The 13,069-nt window shown below is 39.5% G+C and overlaps 1 protein-coding gene across 1 annotated transcript in view; it reads left to right on the top strand.

The window, feature by feature from the left end:
• Positions 1-13,069, top strand: part of LOC146658605 (transmembrane protein 65-like) — a 45,842-nt gene that overhangs the window by 8,862 nt on the left and 23,911 nt on the right. The gene's annotated exons all lie outside the window — the stretch shown is intronic.

The raw sequence follows: 13,069 nt of genomic DNA on the forward strand, positions 1-13,069 counted from the left end.
TGTTTTTACTGGAACAATTTAAAATATTATATTTGTCTGTCTGCAACTACTCTTGCACATGTTTTTTTTCCACTTGCGTGTATAACGTGTCTTAATTAAAATAATAATAATAATAATAATAATAATAATAATAATAATGATGATGTGGGGAAAGACAAGTAGGAAATTGAAGGGAACTGTAGTTTTTGATTTAAACATGCATTCATTGATTTTTAGAGCATATCAAGCAACATTATTTTTTAATTCATATAGTGAACATTTAAACACATGACTGTCTGGTTACATCTGTATATCTGCACACTCGTCCAGTGGTTGGTTTTTATCTCTAAATCTCTGCTTGGGCTGGTTCCTTCTTGTTTGTGTGTCCAGGGTTGAAACCACAACCAGAAAAGCCCACGCTCTCACAATATAATGCAAAGAATTTAAAATACACTGCCCCTATTTCCGGAAATTGCCGCAACCAGTGTTGGGGAGTAACGGAATACATGTACCGCCGTTACGTATTTAAAATACAAAATATGAGTAACTGTATTCCGTTACAGTTACTGTTTAAAAAGGTGGTATTTAGAATACAGTTGCTTTGTTGAAATAAATGGATTACACGGCAGTACTTTCCGGTTTCATATTGTCGCGGGTCAGGACTGTTTGGGTTTTGTTTGACAGCTACCTTCTGTTGTTACAGGTGGCAGCGTTACGGTTGCCATGGTTACAGGGTGACGCTCTCTCTCTGCGTGTTTCCTGGGTGAGAGAGCGCCTTTTTGTTGTTGTGCTAAGCTAATAGGCAGAATGCTACAGGTATAGCTCTAAAGAATGTAGCATCATGGGCAGTGTAGTCCGTGCTGCAGGGAGAATGGACTGCCATACACGTTATGTGTCTGTGAGCGCGAGGAGGGAGAAAAAGGCGAGTGGAAAAGTATGAGCTGTCATCGAGCAAAAACGGGAGCTGGAAGCATGTAAATATAATAATAACCACTGCAGCCAAGAAGAGTGCCCGATGAGCCCAGTTGTAAGTAAGCTATTAAGACTCGACTGTACACCGTGTTCGTGTTTTCCTCCGAAACAATAAGTTCCGTTGGAGCAGCCTTTCAACGCCTCTCTCTGTCTCTCGCTAGCAAAGTTGACTGACACAACAAACTAAAGCTATTTTTCGGCTACGAGCCCGACACGGAACCGTATTAGTCAGAGGTCCAGTTCGGTGCCGCGGACCTTCAGTAACAGTAATAAATCACAGCAATAGTACATTCACGTAGTTGTAAAAAGCATGATAATATATTAAGTAATCCAAAGTATTCAGAATACATTACTCTCATTGAGTAACGTAATGGAATACGTTACAGAATACATTTTGGGGCATGTATTCTGTAATCTGTAATGGAATACATTTTAAAAGTAACCATCCCAACACTGGCCGCAACTATAGTGAGGGAGTGCAAGTCGATTTTAAATGAACAGCAGAATAGGTCTTTTGGTCAGCGTGACTGCTTTCAATGATCAGTTATTGCATATGATTCACATGTTTGTGTCCGTTTCTCTATTTGTTTTATTGGTTTTGTTGCATTTGTTGTAACTTCAGGTTGGCCAGCTCTCGCTTGAAAAAAGAGATTTTAAACTCAGTGAGACTTTTATCTGGATAAATAAGACTAATAATAATGAAATAGTTTCCTACTACATATTTATCTATCATAATTCTGTTTCTACACTCATTTTATATGAGTGTTTGTTGTATATTTGCTGCTATGACAACTCAATTGGCTCTGGGATTACTAAGTTTCTCTGATTCTGATAATAAATGCAACATTAGCATTTATTTCAAATGCGGTTGTTATAATAGATTATATCCGCTCTCCTTTTATACTTTTGATATACTAATGGGCTTATCTGGAAAATCAGCAAACTCAAGTTTGATCACGGTTAAAAGTTAATTGTTTTGGTGTTATTCCCTTTTTTTTCTGTCCAAAATTATCACTGTTTTCTTTTTACTGTTATAAAATTCTCCTGAGAAAAGTTTACCAGGTGTTTTAATGGAAAATAGTGAATTAACATCTCTACAACTCTCAAGAGAAACATTTAAGTAGGAGCAATTTGTAGTTAAGGTCTTACTCATGAGGGGCATTTAAGGTCTATTCCAGAGGTTCAGTTTGGAACAAGAACAAACTGAGAAAGCGGAGGAATGCAGACACTGTGTTAAAGGCTGAGTTGTTTAGATGATGGTTAAAAGGATGGAGAGAAGTGCTATACTCTACTAGTAATAATCTGGTGCATTGTGACTCCAGTTTATCAAACAGGAACATCAATAATAATTTCATCATTTTAAGAAAACTTTGAAATAAAAGAGAAAGAGAGAACCGAAAAATGAGTTCATGACATCAAAAGAAATTAAAATAGTGAATTAGCCTTTGAGTTATAACCTTTCTGACAACCATTCACCTCAAATAAAGATTTTGAATGTACAAATAAAGCATTGTAGCATTGTGTTGTAGCAGGAGCATCGTATTGATCAGATTGCATATAGATTTTAGAGTTGTTTTTAAATGGTGTTTGCAAATTTAAATATTAGAAATATTAAAAGAACAACTACACGGGGATATTTAGTTATGAAAAATGAAAGTCTGATGTACTGTAATCATTTTTTTCACTGTCTCGTTCAGTAAGCATAGTTTTGAGTTCACTGTTATTGTCATAATAAGATCATTATATCAATAGTACATCCCCATGCAGCAGTGTTGTTTGGCCTGATCATAATGTTTGTAAACTGATACTTGATGGAGAAATTAAATATCAAGCTGTTCCAGGAAAGTAATTTCAACTCAGTTCAATTTCATTTATATAGCACCAAGTCACAGTCAAGTTATATTGTCCAGTAAAGACCCTACAATGATCCCAGTAATCAGACAGGCCCCTATGAGCAACCACTTGGCAACAGTGGGAAGGAAAAACTCCCTTTTAAGTGGAGGAATAACATTCAGGAAGGGGCAGCCATCTATCATGACTGGTTAGGAGTGATAGATTTTTTTTTTTTTTAAAAACTAAATCGATACAGGAGATGCTGTTCATCTCCTAAAAAAAAAAAATTGTCATTCTAGCCCATTGGTAGTTCCTAGGCAACACGATGATGTCATATATGATCTATATGCTGTGGATATAGATCAAGTTACAAACATAGGATCTACATAAATATTTGAAGTTTGAGTTTGAAGACTAATACACACTCACTCACTCACTCTGTGTCTATTATAGTAAGCCTGTGACTGAAATTGCCTTGTGGATTTTCCAACAACATTGCTAAAAAGGCAGATTTAGTTACAGCTGAAACCTTCTTTACATTAATTAATAGTTGAATCCGTATCTTCATGCTCATCTCTACACATTTTGGGGGGTTTAAAGAAAACCTTGTTTCTATCGCCTCTCCCACTGGGAGCATAGATTCGCATATAAAGTTTTTTGTTCACCAAAAATGTCAGGAGTACAGCAGATGCATGCAAAGATGGAGAAAAACAGAATCATTCTGGAGCTCCTCTGGACTTCTGTCATCCTCACTGTTCAGCCACTTTGTGATGTCTACTATATGCCTAGCTTGCCCACAGGGCTGCTGGTGAAGAGATAATAATAATAATAATAATAATGGATTGGATTTATATAGCGCTTTTCAAGGCACCCAAAGCGCTTTACAATTCCACTATTCATTCACTCTCACACACTGGTGGAGGCAGCTACAGTTGTAGCCACAGCTGCCCTGGGGCAGACTGACAGAAGCGAGGCTGCCATATCGCGCCATCGGCCCCTCTGGCCAACACCAGTAGGCAAGTAGGGTAAAGTGTCTTGCCCAAGGACACAACGACCAGGACAGAGAGCCCAGGGATCGAACCGGCGACCTTCCGGTTACAGATGCGATTCCCAACCCCCTGAGCCACGGTCGCCCATTATAACACGAGAGGAGATGAGATAGAGGGGAAATTGCCTCTATGGCGCAAAGGAGGGAGTCTTAATTGGAGATGCAAAAGAGGCAAGCGAGCAGCAAGAGGATGGGAGACGGCTCGATGATCTTTATGACTTTGCTTTGTTTGTCCCCTCAAGTCTGAGTGCCATCGAATTAAGCTTCCTTTCAAAAACTGGTTCTTTTTCTTTAGCAGCTCTTTCCAAGGCACGACTGAAGCAGATTGAATAACAAATAGGTGATCGAAGCTTTTATCCTCTTTCCACAGGTTACTACATTTCAATGGGGCATCTATATACCTACTATTTTTTTATGCTTAATATCTTTTGCCGTCAGACAGCACGGTGATATTTCACTTCACCTTTCATGTGGAAAGGAGAAGCCGTGCCCTCTCACTTCCTTTTTTTACATTGTGTCCATCTTACCTGGGATAACACACAGAGGAGAGCACCTTTGAATTTCTCACACAGTATTATAGTGATGCAAATTCAAACGTGCTGCTGGGATGTGGCGCTCCCAGGTGGCGTTTAACCTACTGCGACGAAGCATGATCGCAGATTACCACATCAGTGGTGCGACGCTGCCATCCTGCTGATACTCGTCAGTCGAAAGCAGCACTGATGAATTATTTTGGTTACTGACACATCACAGAGGGAGGCCCGTAACCGTCCTGTGGAAGTTGTCTCTGTGACAGATAATTTATGTACTGAAAACACACCATACATCACACAGATACTCCAGTACTGTGTTTATGGAGTAATTGGATTTTGCTGCCAACAACAGAGGTGCAGCCATTAATAACTAATCAGTCTCAACATGCCAGTAAGACAAAGTAAGTGGTTTTTGGAAACGTTTCCAATCAGCTGCCACGATTTATAGCATGCATCCCAAACATTAAGCGATACTAGAGTCAGTATTACCTTTGAATCAGGTCTTTTTATTGGTTAATTATACTAAACCAGTTTACTGTTGTTTACCACAACAGGCTTTCCATTTCCATAATGAGACTATTGATTTTGCTCACTCTTACTGATGGATCTAATTAGCTGCAGTTAGCTAATTAAACCACTTTAGCCTCCACAAGTGGGTTGAAAGCTTAGTCTAGAGGGTTTTATACATGTGTTTGATGGCTAAATGCATGCTGTCTTGAGCACTTCAAGCTCTTTATCCAAACAACAGCAGCACACAGACAGTAAACCTGGCTCAGGTTGTTGAAGCTTAATTGTGCAAAGGAGACAAAAGCTGCTGAACAGTAATAGCATCCAGGATTGGAACTGGGCAAACACTCCTGCAGCTTTTTACCGACGAACTGTGGTTGGTTAATGACATGTGCTTGGTCTTTGAATTAAGGCTAATCATCCTGTTTGGATTTAAGATGATGTTGCTGAGCCATCTAGTGGCTGTTTGCTGTGTAAAATCTCCATGCAGCCACTAGATGTCCTCAGACTGTACCAATCCCAGGCACCTGTCCTTCCCGCCCACTCACACACACCTGTTCTCACCTGTCTACTCATAGATTCTAAACCTGGCAGTTGGACTTGTTTAGTGCCAGATTTTCTTATCATTCATGCTCAGTACGTCACAGATTGTTGATGGCACCCTTTTTCCTGCTTCCCTTCCTGTCAGTTACTTTACCTGCCTAAAGGCTCAAATACATTTGCTGTTTGCTGGGGGCAAATGGCAAAAACAACGTAGTAATTTTTTTTCCACAGCTGTGACCCTTGTACTACATGAAGTTGCTTCCTCTTGCAAGTCCTTGTAAAGGAGAAAGTCGAGGGTTAGTCTAAAAAAAAAAAGGGGAATAAAGTTAAAAATAAAAGACTGTGATGTTGTCTTTCAGCCTGGTGCCAATCGGGAACTTTTATAATTTATACGGGGAGGACAAAAGCGGGGCAGAAAATCACTGCATATGGTTGCTCTTTTTTTGTGAAGTCTAGGCAGATGGATCGAGCCATGAATCAAATTATACAGAAGCTCAGGTAATATTATGCACAGCGGGATGTGTTTGACATTCAAGGTGGAGTTTGTTGTGGCCAGCCTGTCCATTTCATCACGAGGTCAAAAGCTTAAAAGACAAGGATGGAAAAAATGTCTTTTTCACAAGGTATCACAACCTCTAAAGACACCGCATATTTACCTTTTGTCTTCTCCAAGCAGCTTTTCTCTTTGCTTTTGTCATTCCATGCTTTACTTTTGTACTCGGATGAGAATGTCTCTTTGGTTTCTACCTGGTCCCTTAGAGATATATCTGGCTGACTATGGCTGCCGATTCCCCCATAATGCTCAAGTCAGCACTTGCTTATCAAGGTTAATTTCTCTCCAGCCCTGTATTTGCTGGTTTGCTGGTTTGGCTTCACTGCTTTAAGCAACTCGCTAACCTTGGTTTTCCTCTGTGAAATAGAATTTAAATGACCATTTAGATGCTAAATATTTCACCGTTTTTACAAGATAACTATAAACTTGGTGCATCTGTGCTTTTTGTTGGTTTTTGTAGTGTGCAGGCGTCTTTTTGGTTGCCTGCTGTGTCTGGAATCAGTGGTTAAAAGACAAGCAGTGAAAGCAGGCCAAACAAAAACCAAACAATGAGCTGAAAGATGGTAAAATGCTCTGCAGAGCTGGAGGGGAGCAGGAGAATATGTAGCTAAGACTTTAAAACTTTTTACAGTTATTTGAGAAAAGTACTGATTACGCCAGGTTGCACTTTTTGACATTTTTCAGATTAAAATTTTGATTTATTGCAAAATGTCTGTGAAGGTTCTCAGTCATCCAGGTCATCGTAGTCAAAGGAGCTTGCAAAGAAAAGCGTCTGGACTTCTTTAAGTTGCTTGAAGACGTTTCACCTCTCATCCGAGAAGCTTCTTCAGTTCTAAGGTCAAATGGTGGAGAGTCCCAGATGCCAGTCCAGACGCTTTTCTTTGCAAGCTCCTTTGATTTATTACAAATGTGTTTGATGGTTTATGTCACATGCTTTAAATATCTAAGACCAGTTTGTTGCATAGTGGACATATATTTCATATGACTGACACCAAGCAAAAATATGACCTTACTGGCTAAAAAAGCTAAAACTAACACTGCAGTTGAACTGCTGTGCACCTGCACAGACAAACCACACTTCACGGCACAGATTCAACAATTTGCTGGAAACATTCCTCAGAGATTTTGACAGCTGCACGGCCATGATGTTAATCTTCTGATCCACCACATCTGTAAGGTGCTCCACTGGATTGAGATCTGGTGACTATGGAGGCCATTTGAGTACAATCACTCAGTGCCATGTTCAAAACTCAGTTTGAGCTGATCTGAGCTTTGCCACATGGTACAATGTGGTCATAAAGGGATGGACATGTTCATCAACACTACTTGGTTTGGCTGTGGCGTTTACATGTCGTTCACTCCAAAGTGTGACCTTAGTATCTGGATGTCTGCAGAAATTGAGACTCAGTATTTTTCCAATCTTCTGTTATTGCATTTTGCTTGAGCCCATGTGAACTGTTCTCCCCCAACAGGAGTGGCACCAGGAGTGTTTTTTGCTGCTGTAGCCCATCTCTTTAAGGTATACCCGGGTTGTAACAAGAGGTTATTTGAGTTAATTTTGTCTTCCTATCACTTTGAGGCAGTTGTTGCCACTCACTGGATATTTCCTCTTGTTCAGACTGTTCTCTGTAAACACTAGAGAGAGTTCCACTGGAAAATCCCAGCAGTTCAGCAGTTTCTAAATTACTTTGTCTGGAACCAACAATCACGCCATGTTCAAAGTCACCTTTCTTCCCCATTGTGATGCTTGGTTTGAACTTCAGCAGGTCGTTATGTCCAAGTCTGCATGCCTAAATGCACTGAGTTGCTGCTTTGCGATTGGCTGATAAGATACTGGAGATAAGGGCGGTTGAACAGGTGTACCTGACGAAGTTGCCATTTAATGTTAAGTACAGGTAAAGCCGTTGTACACTGCTTCCAATGTGAACTTTTGGGCGATCAAAGGCAAAATTGAAACTGCACTTCCTGCTTTCCTTCTCTTCTCCAGTGGTTTTCCATTTGTCAGGGGGATCTTTGCAGGGATTGGTGGTGGTTTTGTCTGTTTCTGAGTTTTCTTTCAGGGCTTTGCCAGCTCCCTAAATCGTCACTGAGGAAACAGAAAGCTGTATTTCTTTTTCTACCTGCCATTTAGAATTCAATGAGCTCAGAGGGAAAAAAGTCCTGGATTATGCATCTGCTTGTGTAGGTTCATGCTCCAGTGCTTTGTGTTTTCTTCTCGCAGAAGTAAACTGACAGGGTAATTCTGCGTTTAATGAGAAACTACTCATTATTTTCTCTCAGCAGACATTCGTGTTGTGATATGACATTTAGAAGTTCCTCCCCCGAGTTGCTAAAGGCCAATACTGTCGTCCTCAAATTGGGCAAAACTGAAATAGCCTCTCACAGATCATGTTGAAAACAAAAGCTGAGGACTCTTTTTTTTTTTTTTTTTTTTCTGGACTGCATTGGGTCACTCAGAATTTTTTGGGCCTAAGTAGCTGGCAGACTGGCTCCCAATGGCAAGTAAACAGCTTTGGCTGTGGCTCAGGTTGTAGAGCAAATCAGCTACTGATTGGAAGGTTGGTGGTTCGATTCCTGGCTCCCCCAGTCTGCATGCCAAATATCCTTGGGTAAGATACTAACCCCAAATTGCCCTGCGATGCGTTCATCGGAGTGTGATTGTGTGAGAATGTTTATTAGTTGCACTTGAGTTTAGAAGTGCAGGGATGAATGAGGTGTGCTGTATACAGCGCTTTGAGTACTCCGCGAGAGTAGAAAAGCACTATACAATAATCAGTCCATTTCATGATACCTTCTCTGACATTCAATGGATGAATTCTAACATTCAGAAGCATATTGCAGGGCACTAAAAGTTAAAGAAAAATATTATTATTATTGAGATTTCTTTGAGTATTTAATTGATTGTCTTTTACTTTTTATGATACCTAATCTTCATCCTTCTGTAAAAAGTGCCCCCCTCCCCCAAGGAAGAAAAAATTGTTCCCATTTTGTGTTTGCTAATGACGGTCCTGTCCACCAGGTCCACATTCTTTGTGCTGTGTAATTTCCTCTCTCCTGTCTCATATATCATAGGGGAATAGCAAGGTGCTGTGCAGCTGATGAATGGCTCCAGCCTTCAATTGTTCCTCTTCTGCTGAACCTTTGTTCTTTCTCTCCCAGACACACACACACACACACACACACACACACACACACACACACACACACACACACACACACACAATACAATGACATAGATTCATACAGAAACACGTCCCTCTAGAATCGAGACTCTCTCCAATAATGTTTTAGTACATAACATGCGAGACATGCACACTAACAGAAACAGGTACACACACACACAACACTGCATTGAACTGCCGTATGCAGAAATGTCCTTGCAGTAGTTGTTGCTTTACCCTCTCAGAGTAAAGCTGAAATTCACAGTGCCTGTATTTGTCATTTCTACGCACAAAAACGAAATGCAGAATGGACTGACAGACATTTATTCAACTTATTTTTTCCTGTGGCTGAGGCTGTTTGGCTTTTTCTTTTCTTCATACTTATCTCCCATTTACAAAACTAAGCTCTTCACACGTTGGTTTCATTCTGTACCAGCACTGAGAGAGTGTGGCCATTTGTCAAAGCAAAACAAAGACAACACACTGCGAGTTCCTCTCGCCTTCTTCTGAGATCACAGCAACACTCTCATAGAGGGAGGAATAAAGCAGCAAAACAAAGCAAATAATATGTGGGTTGAGCCAAACCAGCTACCACTTATGCAATGACTTTTGAAATATAGAGCAAATTCAAAGTAGTAGCTTTTTTTAGATTTAGGATTTACAGGAAATTCATGTGAACAAGTGACAGAGTTTTATAGTTTACCAAATTCACACAGGTGTTATACCTGATCTTGCAAACAGCATCATCTGTGACCAGAATGCTGAAATGTGTAGTCTGTTTATGTGTAAACACAGTCTTTATCAGATGGAGCTGATTCTGCTTCATAGTTATAGTTAGCGACTTATTACGACCCATTGTTAAGTTGGGGTTGGTGGTGCTGATTCAAGCTTTCAGTCTGACTTGAGGCAGGCGTTGTGGTTTAAAATCTGCATTGGTAACTCAGTAATTCTGATTTCCAGCTTCAAATTGAACCCACCGGGAGAGTCAGCACTTTGTCCAGGGGCGCATCTAAAAGGGGGGCACCGGGGGCCAGACACCTCAAAATCTGATAATGTTTTAATTTTGTGGACTCAGGGATTATTGATACCTGATAACTGAAGTTAATGGGCTTTACATTAAATAAATAATTTAACTATGTGTTATTCTCTAAGGAAATGCAGTCTACACACAAAATCGCTACATTTTGTTCTTTTTTAATTCTTACTAAGTTTTTTGTACCACCACCATCTTGGATTGTTAAGTGGGGTTGGTGTTGCTGATTCAAGTTGTAGTTCTGACTTGAGGGGGTGTTTCGCTTTAAAATCTCGTCTGGCAACTCAGAAATTCTGATTTCCAACTTGAAATTGAACACATCAAGAGAGTCAGCATTTTTTCCAGGGGTGCATCTAAAAGGGGGGCACCGGGGGCCAGACATGCCCCAGCTTTCGAAATTTAATTACCACCCCAGTACCCCCAATGATATTAATCTGGGATACTCTAAATAGGACATTGCAATAAAAGAAATGTTTTATATTAATTATTTCTGCTGATTTAGATAATGAACATAAAATATAAATTCTATTTGTAGACTATGCCATATAATAATACTTTTCTAATTAATAAATTAAGTATTATTATTATTATTTTTTCCATTATGTTTTTATTATTCCTTTATATTTTAAGTATATTTTAATATATATTTTGATGCTAATACGTGACACAAATTAACTTGCAGTGCATGATTTGCAACATTATTTTACAATATTTTGCTTCATTTAACAAAATACTTAACAAACTACAAAAAGTTCCCCAATACAAAAATTTTTTTATGTTGGAACCACTGTATCTTATTTAATAGAGAGGTGATGAGCCTAAAAGTCATGCCCAGTGTTTTCTAATGCAGATTTAATGCTGTATCAGTTTCTGATCCGTTGCCCCCATTCCTGAATATAAGAAAAATCCTTGAATCAGTCCCTCTTTTTGCTTGGGTTTAATATGTAAAGCTATTAAATAATTCTACATGCACAAACTTAAAAAAAAAGAGAGATAATAAATGTTTCAAGTCTTTATCCAAATATCCTGAAGATCAGTCTCTGTGTGGAAGTAAACCGATTCATTAGATTTTTTTTAGATTTTTTTTTAAGTTTTGAGATGTTACAAATAAAGCAGCCAACGGAAGGAAGGCTGAGACAGAGCCATGCTGAACGCAGTCTGAGCCCTTCACAGCACATGACCTGACACTGCTGCACCGGCGTCAGCTGAGGACTGATTCAGCTGACCTTCACCACTTTGATTTATGTGCAATTCATCCATCTGACGCTGGTGGGTATTCACCAGGGAGCAGATAGTTTTAGGGTGGTGTTAAACACTGCTTTGAAATATGAAAAAGTGGGGGAATATCGTTAAAACGCTGATGCATCTTTCTTTACAGAAAAGTTCCATTTTCTAACAAATGCTAGTGTTGTAAGGCAGGTGAGGATAACTGCGTACCAAGAAGGTTTAATGGTTACTGCCTCACTGATGTTGATGATCATTGAAAGGTCTTCAATTAAATCCTGAAGCAGCCCCTGGATGAGCAATAAATGGAAACAAATGGTTTCTGGAGGGAAGTAAACCATCCTCCGTGGATAAGATCTCCATCTCTTGTAGTTGGATGGTTGATGCCTGTGGAAGCAACATAATTGTCCAGAAACTTGGAAAATGGGATAATAATATTTCTTTATACACAAACTGGAAGCATTGACAGGTCAGTGTGTGTCTGTGTATGCACTTTGCTGATGAACATCTGTTGTGAGCTGCATGAGCCGGGAGTTGAACTGAAGACTGTAGAGCTCATAATGTCACACTGAACATGGGTGGCAATGGGTGGGGGGAGGCACACAGGGTGGAGGAAAGAAGGCAGAAAGCTATCTTTAGTTTCCCGTTCATTCTGTGATCGACCAGGTTCAGTTTTTAAACTTCTAAACTTAACTGTAACATAAATAAATCCATTAAGTGACTGAAAATTATTAAATTGTGCTCAAGCTTTTTTTTTTTTGTTCTAATTAAGTAAAAACAAAAGTTAATAGTTTTCTCCCTAAAAATCAGTACTTGACTATAATATTTGTTTTGTATTTGTTCTTAATAGCTTGTAAATCAATGGAAAAGGTCCAAGGAGGGAATGAAGGAGTATGTTTGTTTGGAGTTGAATCACCTTCACTACTAATAATCCAAACCTTTCCAGCCTGGTTTACCCTGCAGTGGTGCAATAACACCTGGAAATGACAGACCAGACTTCATTATGTGGACTAACATTTCCACTCACCTCATGGCAATAAATCTAATTTCACTGGACCGGCAGAAGAAGTCCTCTTGTCTTGTGTCTTTAGCCTTAAAACCAATTTAATTATCTATTTCTCTACAGCAGGTCATTGTGCTGCATCACAGTTCAGTGGCTGTTGAGTAAATGTGGCATATAGTCAGACAGTAATTTTACTCTGCAATCCAGATAGAGGTTGCATCCCATTAACTTCAGTTTCAGTTCAGCTGTGCTGTCGCAGTATCAAAGTTTAATGAAATCTCAGTAAACTTTGTATTTGTATGTTGTGTGTGGCAGATATTTGAATCTTTGGGTCTCGGCTCTAATTGTTTGGCGCCACATGCATTCACGCTAATCAGTATGATGGCGAGTCTCCCGATAAGCTTGTTTGGCAACAGTTATTATATGTCGGCATCACTTTAACCCTTATTTTGGAAGCAGCCAGGCTACTAAGAAAACCAGCTGGTGCTCACACATCACCTCTTTTCTCACTTCCCTTCACAAGCTTCCAGAGAAATTCATAATCCACTTTAAACGTTATAAATAACATATGAAGTCCTGCATGGCCTACATATAGCAGAGTTATATAGAGACCTTATTCTAATCGTTGGCGTCTCCGATCATGTTATCTGAGTCTTTTAACCCTTTTGTGCTCTTATTTT

This window comes from Rhamphochromis longiceps, linkage group LG11 (genome assembly GCF_057381845.1).
Source record: "Rhamphochromis longiceps isolate RC_006_pf linkage group LG11, R_longiceps_female_GT1.1, whole genome shotgun sequence".
Lineage (NCBI taxonomy): Eukaryota > Metazoa > Chordata > Actinopteri > Cichliformes > Cichlidae > Rhamphochromis > Rhamphochromis longiceps.